Source organism: Gavialis gangeticus, unplaced genomic scaffold (genome assembly GCF_001723915.1).
Source record: "Gavialis gangeticus isolate Ggan-Ray unplaced genomic scaffold, GavGan_comp1, whole genome shotgun sequence".
Classification (NCBI taxonomy): domain Eukaryota; kingdom Metazoa; phylum Chordata; order Crocodylia; family Gavialidae; genus Gavialis; species Gavialis gangeticus.
Genome location: NW_017729000.1, coordinates 5,759,929 through 5,770,126, shown reverse-complemented (window position 1 = coordinate 5,770,126; position 10,198 = coordinate 5,759,929).

The following is a 10,198-nucleotide window of genomic DNA, read 5'->3' as shown; positions in this document are numbered from 1 at the left end:
ATGGGAAACTGGTGGTCCTAATAGTCCTTTTGTGTAGACTAGGACGCTACAGAAGAGAACAGGCCCCAACCTGGAGGCAGATGTCACTGATTAACCTGCACATGGAAAATAATTGGGTTTGTGCCCCTAATTTCACCTCCTTGTGCTGGAGGTGGAAGGTTGTTCTAGGGGTGGGAGGGTCTCTACAATAGAGGGTCCAGGGTTCGCTGCCTTGGAGCACCTCTCAGCGTGTTATTATGACCCATTATTGGCCAATGATCTACCGTCATCATCAATATTGACATCGATAATTCTCCAGGGGACCACAGACAAGATGGCAGAGCTGTAAGATCACCATTGTGATCTCCAACTGAGAAGAGAGGAAGGATGCCTGCATTATAGTCAGAGACTATAATGTATAGCGTAGTGACCCGGACCCATTAAAAAAAAAAAATCCCAAACCCCCTCCAAATCTACACGTCAGTGTTTCAGGCCTGGCTGGTTCTCTGATCCGAGGGGAACTCCAGCCAAGACCTACCCGCTAATGGATCCCAACTGTCTGCATTACGTTGCGTTAAAGAGATTTCTATTAAAACTAAATAGGTCTGTAATGCACTTAATAGCCGGCTAGCCCCCCTGCGATATAGGTGAGTAACACTTTGATATCGTTCTTGTGCAAATGGATCTGTGGGGGACTCGAAGGAGGTCTTCGGGAATTTCCGCTCAGATGGGGTTATGCGTAGAGACGTTAATATACATAACTCCTCAGAACATTTTCTAATGAGGTGCTAATGGGGGGAGATTTTAATATACTGAATTCTCCGTGGGGCAGTCAGATGTGGGATATAAGTGCAGCCGTGATGGATAGTACAGGGGCTGGGATATATTCCCCCCTAGAACAATTATCAGTGGGAGACTTGTTTCACCTCGGCGGCAAACTGAATGTAAATTTGTTGAGTTTTGCATTAAGACGGCCTAGCAAGCGAGTATTTTTCTGGCTGCAGCTAATTTAAATAAGGCTCAGGAGAGGAACGAGCAGAGACATCAAAGATGCTCTTTGAAAAAAGGCAGATTGAACTGGAATTAATCGCAGGGGTGAGCCCAATCCTGCTCTTTCCCTGCTGGGTGCTGAGCGCCGTCAGTGGGCTCAGGCTTTAACAGGAAGTGTGGATGGGTCTTGTGGCAGCAAACCGGGGAAGAAAACTGGCCCGATTCTCGTTGCCTGCATGCTGTGCTCCCTTGATTTCCATGAGCAATATGAACAGCGGGGTTTCGACCTATGCAGCAGGTGAGCATATTTATACTGGAATAAAACACAGGGCCAGAGAATAAGCTGATCATTTGAGAACCAGGCCTGGAGGCTATTCTCAGGCTTCCCGCTAGAGGGGGAAGGCTTTCAATCATAGATCGCTTCTGCTCTCTAGCAAAGAAACTGGAAGGCAGGGCCCAAGGCAAACCCTGGGAACTCTGTTCTGCTTGGGGTCGAGGCCGCTTCGGTGCCTTGCATTGTCTTGTTTTTTGTGGATGCAAGCATGAAAAAAAACCACATTGTTTTAAAGAATTTGCCTTCTGTTTATCCACCGCCTGAGCTCATAACTTCCGATGTTATCACTGCTTCTGCAGGGACGAACCGGGATGTCATGGAGGGTTATATCCAGGGTGGCAGAGGAGGAAATAGCCAGCGGGACCCAATGAGTGCTTCAGAGAAAAATAATTTTAAGTAAGAAAAATAATCTTAAGAAATTGCCCGTGTCTCTGGAGAGGGGGGTGCATAGGCTTCAGTTTGATCCAGGGGCTGATATACTGTGCAACAAGCATCGAGAAAGGCAGGGGGATGGTCTCTGCATCAGCAGCCCTTGGAAGGGGTGATTGCTGGGGCAGAAATACAATCCCAAGAACATAATGAAATAATGGCACTGGAAGGATGGTGGCAAAGATGAGATGAAGGTGAAGCAGCTCCAACGGTGGAGCCAGCCCTTGCAGTTTGGGCGTAGCCTGCCTTTGCTGGGTGCATCTTACTTCGTTTCCAAATCCGTTCTGCCAAAGCAGCCTGGTACCTTCCTATGCATTGCTCAGTAATTCCAGCTGAAGGGTCCAGGGACCCAGCCTGGACCCTTATGTTTTATGACAGAGTTTGAATTCTGGGGGTGTAACTCCCCTGGGTGAGTTATATCCCCTCTCCAAAAGCCCCAGCCTGCCCCCTTCTCTTTGTCTGCCCCATCTAGTTTGACTACAAGCTCTTCAGGACAGCGATTGTTCCTGGCTGCGGACTTGTACAGCACACCCTGGTCTTGTTAAGAGGCTCTGAATATACTCCAGCACTTCGCCAGGCTGGCTATCCTGTAATTACAGCTCATTTGGAAAAGCCACCAAAAAGAGATGAGAGTTTCCACCCCCCATTTGTCATTCCCCACTTGACCCTTGTTTGCCTTAGAGTCTTTTCTTCCCTCTCAGCCTCCTCCAAGCATCTGCATCATTTGGGACTTTCCAGTCCTGACATGGGTTTCCGCTGGCGGCCTGGGAGAGCAGGCATCAGATCTGCAGAGAACATCCCCTTTCCTTTCCAGATGCTTGTAACACAGTAGATCACGTGCAGTGTGGTGCTTGGGTTGGGAACAGATTGTGTGTGGGCCATCCCAGCGTGGGATGTGAGCAAGGCGGGGTGGTTGTGTGTGTGCATGTGCATGTGCGCATCTGTATGTGGGTATGGGTGTGCGTGTGCATTCATGCGTGTGTGCGTGCATAGGGGTGAGCAGGGCAGATTGAAAGCAGCATTTTCCTTCGTAGGGCCGGGATCAGCCTCCAGATGGGTTTGGAGCAGATGGGACGCAGAGGCAAGAAAGCCACAGACCCTGCTGTAGGGCAGCAGATGAAAACAGCTGGGACTCCAGATGAGCATCTCATGAAAAGCACCAAGCAATGCCGATGCCAGTCCCAGAGCAGCAGGGAAACCTCTTGCAGCAAGTCCTTCTAGGCCTTGCGTGGGAAGGGTGTTTTTTTTCACACTCCTGGAGGGGGAATAGCGTTCCTCCTCTCCACCTAGCATCCAGGAACAATGTGCGTGGGATCTGCTCTGCACAGCAGCTCTGGAAACCCCACAAGTCAGCCGAACGGGGCTTGCGACCTGCCAGCGAGCGTGCTCACAGAGTGCGGCATCCCCGGCAGAACGACCCGACCTCAGAGCCGCTCAGTTGCTAGCAGCGAGGAATGCATCCTCCAGCCCAGTGTGCACAGCGTTCGGTCCTGGAAGCGGCCAGTGCCAAGGCCTGTGTGTAGCTTTGCACTGAGAAATCCCCCAGATGTAGTCCTGGATGCCCAATTAACATTCCAGATGTGCTTTGGCATCCCCACCCCCAGCCCCTGGGAAACTGGCAGGCTGCATGACTCTGCAAACGGAGCGTAGTTCATCCAATGACGACACAAAACCATGGATCCTTTATCCATTACCACCCAGCTCCGAATGTATGCAGATGGCGTCCCTTTGAAACAGTGCGTTTGGGAATCGGTTTTGCCTTTGCTTGCCTTGAGTTCAGGATTCGGCGCTTCCTCTCTGCTCCCGTCTCGGTGTGCTCCTCTTGCTCTGGTCCAGGGTGGTGACTGCAGCCACCAAGAGCCAGTGTCGGTCCTCTGGAGGGGCGGTCAGAGAGCCTGTGACCACTGTCTTCACTCCACTCCTCCTGGGGCGACCGTCTGTGTCCAGAAATGCTTACCATAAGCAATAGCTTCAGTGGTGGTCTCCAAAGAGAGAAGCAAAATTAAAAAAGGCCTTTCTGCCTGAACTGGCATACAGGCACGCCGTATGGGGCCAGGTGACACCGTCTCTTGCCTGTGCTCTACCTCTCCTGGAGAGAGATTTTGTCTCCCGGCCCATTCACCCACACTTTATCCTGCCCCAATAAGTGTTAAAAACTTTGTACAGGAAAAACCTCAGGGCCCCGAACGGAGCAGCTGGCAGGCAGAGAGTGCTTGCATTCACTTCTAAGTGGGTCTTTTTTCATTTAGAAATGCCATTCAAATGTATATAAAAATGTGTGTGTCAAAAAGGGTTCTAAGAAGATTAACCCCCCCTAACGCTGACGTTAAGGAGCTTAAGGCTTTGGAAGATACTTCAAGAACCCGTTCCTGGTCCTAATGAAGTCAATGGAAGTTTTGCTGCTGACTTTAGTGGGACTTTGATTTGGCTCTAACTCGTCAGCAACCTGTAGGTCTCGATTAATAACCTGGAGCTGACACAGAGGAAAGCTGTTAAGCTTCTTTCAAGCAGGAGTGCGAGAGGAGAGTCTGTAACGCAGATTATGGAGGAAGAGAAATGGCACTGTCTGCCCGGGCCATGGAAATCAGAGTGAGGAAAAGAACCCCGCTTGATATGATAAGTGTGCAATGCTAAAACTGGCAAATATTAGCTGTCCTTCTGAGCCACCTGATGTTTCCAACGGGATTAGATCATTCGAAAAAAATGCAGTTGTAAAAGCCAAGTCGGGTATTTAACAAATTCCTCTTTCCCGGAGAATAATTAGTCAGTGGAAAAGTTTACTGCTGGAGGTTGTGAACTGGGTAGATTGCACTCAGAGTTTTGTTATGTGCCTTTTGTTACACATGGCTGGCCTTTTGCATGATGAGCTGGACGCGAATTCCCCCAGCTGAAGCTCTCACAAGGGCTCGTACGCATTCAATAAGCTATTCTTGGTGCAAATGTTTTTTCTGGCTGAGCTTGCAAATGATTTTCGGCTGCACAAAAATCATCCCCTTAATACAATTTACAACCGGTCACAGCTGAAAAGATCCCTGCTTGTTCCTGTTTGTTTTCCGAGCATTCAAGTCCCTTTGGCTCGAGCAAAATATTCAAAGCCCTTTAAAAAGACAACATGTGAGGGAAGAGAGAGGTTTTGAAGATGAGAAGTATTTCACTTCAATAGCAACTTCTGAGCTCATTAGTAAATTTGCAGTTATAATTGCATGCAGTTCTCCGCGTCCCCCTTTTTCTATTTTCTGTCTTTCTTGCTTTTCAGTTGTTTGTTTCATGTGATTGAAAATGTTTCCTTGGCTGCTGTTAAATAGGAAACCGTCCCAGAGCGCTGTGCCAGAGGCCAAATTCCAAACAGATCTCTAAGCCTCTCTCGCCTCTATCAGCCATGGTACATCTAGTCTCCCAGTGCCGTCTTCACCCCAGTGCTGGACATTTGCACTTTGTGCAGCAACCATGAGGGTTGGACAATGATACACAGATCTGTGAGATACATAGCTAAGAAATCCGGTGCCAGAGACCCAGCCTGTACTGTCTAAGGACCTCTGTTTGAGGTCCCAGAGTATCTCTGAAAAGCATTTGCTTTTGCTTTTTCACCTTAAAATGTTTGGATCTGCTCCTCACTTACATGCCATGGGGTGTGTCTACACATTCATTAATGCACTTTAGGTAATGTGCATTCAATCTAGTACCTCCATGTACTGGAAAAATGTACGCTAGCTTATTTTAAGGTGCATTAGCTGAAGAGCATGTTTTTTTTGGTAATGCTTGAATGTGCATTACAATAGGTTAATGTGCATTAAAGCATATGTGTAGATGCACCCGGTAACGTATCCCACACTATTAAGTCAACCTCCACGGTAGGACAATGGCAGAGGAGAAAACTACAAGAAGGGAGATTTTTGGTTGAATGGTGCGGGGAGGACGGGACTTTCAATGTGGAGCAGCTTCCACGGGGGTTGTTGAATCTGTCATTAGAAGAAATGCTTCAGCCCAGGTTAAACCAACATGTCTGGGAGGACTGCTTTAGCTGGGGGTGGAAGAAATGACCTCTTAAAGTCCCTTCTAGCACTATTTGTCTATAAATCCATGGTCCTTCTCATCCCTTCCACATTTCAACTTCCTGATTCCTGGGACTTCTCTCCCTCCAGCAGCTTTACTACCCAACCTTTCCTTTTATCCCAGCGGCCACGGAGGTCTGCATTGCTCCTCACCCATCTCTTTTGTCAGAGGGACCACCTCTGTGCCCCTCCATTCCTTTAAGACTCACTGCAAGCCCAGGATAGTCCTGATCTTCTGAGGAACCACTGCTGGATTTGGATCTTCTTTTCTGGGGGCATTTCATAGGCTGCCATTGACCCATCCCGCTTCTCTCCTTGCATTTTAGTGGTCAGCGGGCATGCATCAGCCTATTCCCCACACCAAAATTGCATTGCTCGTTGCAGGAACCTTGATTAGTGGTGAGCGAGTGAAATAAATGCCTTCAATCTGCACTGCTGATTAATCTGAGCACGGTTCCTCTTGGCCCGGGTGTGTCTCGACATGTCTTTAGAGCCCAGAGCAGCCTTCAGGGGGAGGAAGAAGGGGCAGGGACAGACACGGCGAGCGGCATCAAGTCTGTTTGCTCGGCACGAAGGAATTCGCGCGCAGGTCGGAGCAGAGGTCGAGACAAAGCTCAGCGTGCAGCCGGTAACCAGCACCTCGAGACCGCCTGCTGGGATGGCTTGGTGACCCGGCAGCTTCGTATCACGTCCCGGGTATGTTGTGGGGAAACCTCAGAATTAATTGGCTTCAAACACCCGACACGAGACACGCACATGCAGGCGCATGCACCAACAGAGAGATAAAAGGCTTCTTTGTAGGAGACATCCGCTTGACATGGCAATTACACCAAAGCCGACTGCCTCGCCTGGCCCTCCGGGGCACCCCATCAAACCCGCCTCCGGGGAACAGCTGTGAGAGAAGGGACTTGATGGAAATATCACCGAGCAGAGCATCAAAGGCATTCCAGGCCCGGGGAATCATAGGAAACCCTTTCGTGGGGAGATTATCGCATAACTCAGGATAATCCACCATGGCCCGGTGTGCTAGAGATCGAAATACATTTTCCCTTGTTTGCAGCATGGGGCTGTGTGGCAGAAGGGCTGAGTGAGAAGACCTCAGCCAGAGGCTGCCTGGAAAGAAAAGTGCCCCGAGTCTGCCTGTTTGAATGACCCCCCCGGAGCCATTAAAGGAGATAGCTAAGGCCTGGCGTGTACGTCTCCACCTCCTCTCTCCCATGCAATTGGAAAATGTTCGGATTCACCATCCAGTGAAAAATGAACAAGGAGCCAGGACTGTGTCCGGCTTGTGGGGCATAAACTGGAGAGCTAATCAAACACCTGTGAGTAATATCCCAGTCGTTTGAGTTGCTGTTCTGGTAGCACTGGTGGAGACAAAAGGGATCAGATTCCTCTCTTACGCCTAGTGTCCACCCTAAAAAGAGACAGAAAACCGGCTTAGCTTCCCCAGAAGCTTTTTGCAAGCTATAAATTAAAACATGCGCAGCAGAAGTGCGCTGCCTTTCACAAAGCCCTTCACAAACATGAATAGGCTCTTCCAACAGCCCTGCAAGGCGCATAGTTATCCCCATTTTATGCATGGCTAAACAAAGACAAGTCCGCGGCTGAGCCAGGGATGTCGAATCCAAAAGTCTCAACTGCTCATCCCTTGGCTCTAACATCAGAGACACCCACACCCAGACACTCGCTTAAAGCCATGGCCCACACTGCTGGCTTCTCGTCTGGTCTCTGCTTTTATAGATTAGGTTTGCGCTTAATGAATGGCATCCCGGTTTATTTAAAGTGTGCCGGCCCAGGTTTGTTCCGGCTGTAAATCCACAGATGCCTGTAGAGGTGCACATGTTGACAATAGCACTGAATCTGGGCCAATATCAGCAGCTCCTGGCGTACCCCTATTGAAGGCATTGCTTTGAAGGTGAGATGACTGGTACCCAGGTGCTTTCACATCCCCCATCAGGAATCCTAATGCACCTGGTTTAACGAAGTGGGAGACACAAGACCAGAACCAATGTGAGACCAGTGCGTTCAGGGGTTCTGGTAAATAAAATGCTAATAGTTTTTTTTCATTAGTGGGGGCTAACCTTTTTAGCAGGCATGACACAACTTAGCCCGCACCCTCCCCAAGTGCCATACCGATCCCCTTCCTGTGATCTGCTGCCCGGGGTTCGGCTCTTTGCCCTGTGTCCCCTACCTGATCTGCTGCTTGGCTTGCTTCTCCCTGCCCTGCCCTGCCCTGCCCACTGTTGCTGCCTGTACCTTCCCCATCTCCCACGTGCAGAGCGTGCCCATGACATATGGCAGCTTAACCACCCCCCGTCCCGAGTCAGCAAGCAAGTATGGATCATGCCTGGGTCGATGCTTCCTCACGTACAAGATGTCTAGGTCACCTCAAAGAAGCGCTGGTAAAACCTGTGTATATCGAAGAACGCGGTCATGTATTCTGCATCCACCGTGCCATCTTGTTTAGACTACTTTAGCCATGGCATTTTTGCTCTTGTTGTTTAAAGCATTATTGCCTCTAGTCCCGTGGTAGCATTGGAGTCGCAAGGGTCCAAGAAAGAGGCTAGAGACAAGGATTTTTGTGGGTGACGTTTTTTATCGGACTCGCTGCAAGGTTAGTCTTGAGTTGGTTCTGGTCTCGCGGCTCCCACTTTGTTAAACCAGGTGTGTTAGGATTCCTGGCGGAGGGTATGAAAGCAATTAGGGTTTCATTTTTTGGGTGTCTCATCTGACCCTCTGCTCTTCTACTAGAGACCTACAAGGGGCTTTTACAAGAGTTTCTACAAGGGACTCTCCACGAGTTCCTCCTCTGTAAATGAAGTGGGATATACCAAATCCCTACTGGAAATCCTGGCCTCAGAAGAAGAGAAAAATGTTGGGCAGGACTTGCCGTGGCGTTACTCCAGTGCCATGCACAAGTTAGGTCAGCACTAATTGGTTCTTCTGGACTGGTGACAAGAGCCGAGTCCTGCAGGGAAGGAAATCTTTCTAGCAGCACAAAAGCTTGTGTTTCTAGCCACGAGTCAAAAGACAGCAGACACCGAATGCATTATGGGCCTAGGGTTATATCGTGCTGGCCATGTTACTTAGGGGCAATGGAAATTTGGGGAGAAATTCTGGTTTTCTGCAGGGAAAGGAGACAGTTGGAAGTGGTTCCAGATGCAGTCCAGGCAGTGATGGCTTAGCAGGCACCGTGGCAGCAAGGGGTTCAAAGGTATGTCATAAAAGCAACTTATCGCATTGGCTAGGAACAATCGCCACGTATACAGTCTGCAAATGGACTCCTGTATGTAGGTCAGTAGATCCCAACTGGTGTGGTAGGGGAGGTGGTGAATATGTGCTTCTTGAAATATGGATGGCTGGTTTTAGCTCTTCAAAAATTCATTTGGGAGGAATGACCCGTCCTTCTACCAGCTGGGCCGCGCGTATGTGTGCGTGTCTAATAGTTCATGCCATGATGGGTAACGCTGGTCAAACCCGGCTGAGAGTCCCCACAAGTTTTGATGATGGAGGCCTGCGATCTGCCCCCTGGAGCTGTGCAATCTCGCCCTGCTGTCACCGGGGAGGCTCCAGTGCCACATCGCTCCACCCTCCACTTGTGAATGCTTTTATTATATAAGAAGCCATTTTTCAAGAGGTAGCGCCTTCAGGCTAGACATCGGGAGGCGCTACTTCACTGTCAGGGCGGCCAGGAGCTGGAACCAGCTTCCAAGCGAAGTGGTGCTGGCTCCTACCCTGGGGGGCTTTAAGAGGAGGCTAGATGTACACCTTGCTGGGGTTGCTTGACCCCAGTGCTCTTTCCTGCCATGGCAGGGGGTTGGACTTGATGATCTGCTCAGGTCCCTTCCGACCCAACCAACTATGAAACTACGGAAAGCCCTAGCTCTGCCCATGAGGGTGGAGAAACCCTGCTGCAAAGGGCTTGCTAGCCCAGCTATGGCAGGGGCAGCGGTGAAACAGGTCCCTGCCAAGCAAAACCTCCTGCAGAGACTGGACATCTCAGCCGGCCAGGGGCTGCCAACCTGGTCCAGCCACATCGCTGGGGGGCTCAGCGTGGCTCTGCGGGTGTCAAGCCGGCCTCACACAGGACACCCTGCGCGTACTCAGCCGTGGCTGGCAGCAAGGGCGGCAGGGGCTGAGGAAAGGCCACAGCGCCCAGGGCACCACGCCGACTCAGAGAGGCTCGGGGCTGGAAGGGACCTCGCTCTGGGCAGGGAAGGCGGCGGGGGGCAAATAGCCCCAGCCCGTCTCCTGAGGATCCCCAGGGGAGGGGCTGTAGGTCAGGGTGCAGGCCCGACGCCTGCTTCGAGGAGTTCACAGCCGCGGCCTAGCTCGTGGGGAGGCCTCCCCGGAGGACACGACGCCGCCGCCTGCGCCCGGACCTCGCTGGGCGGGGGCTAAGCGCTGGGGCCCG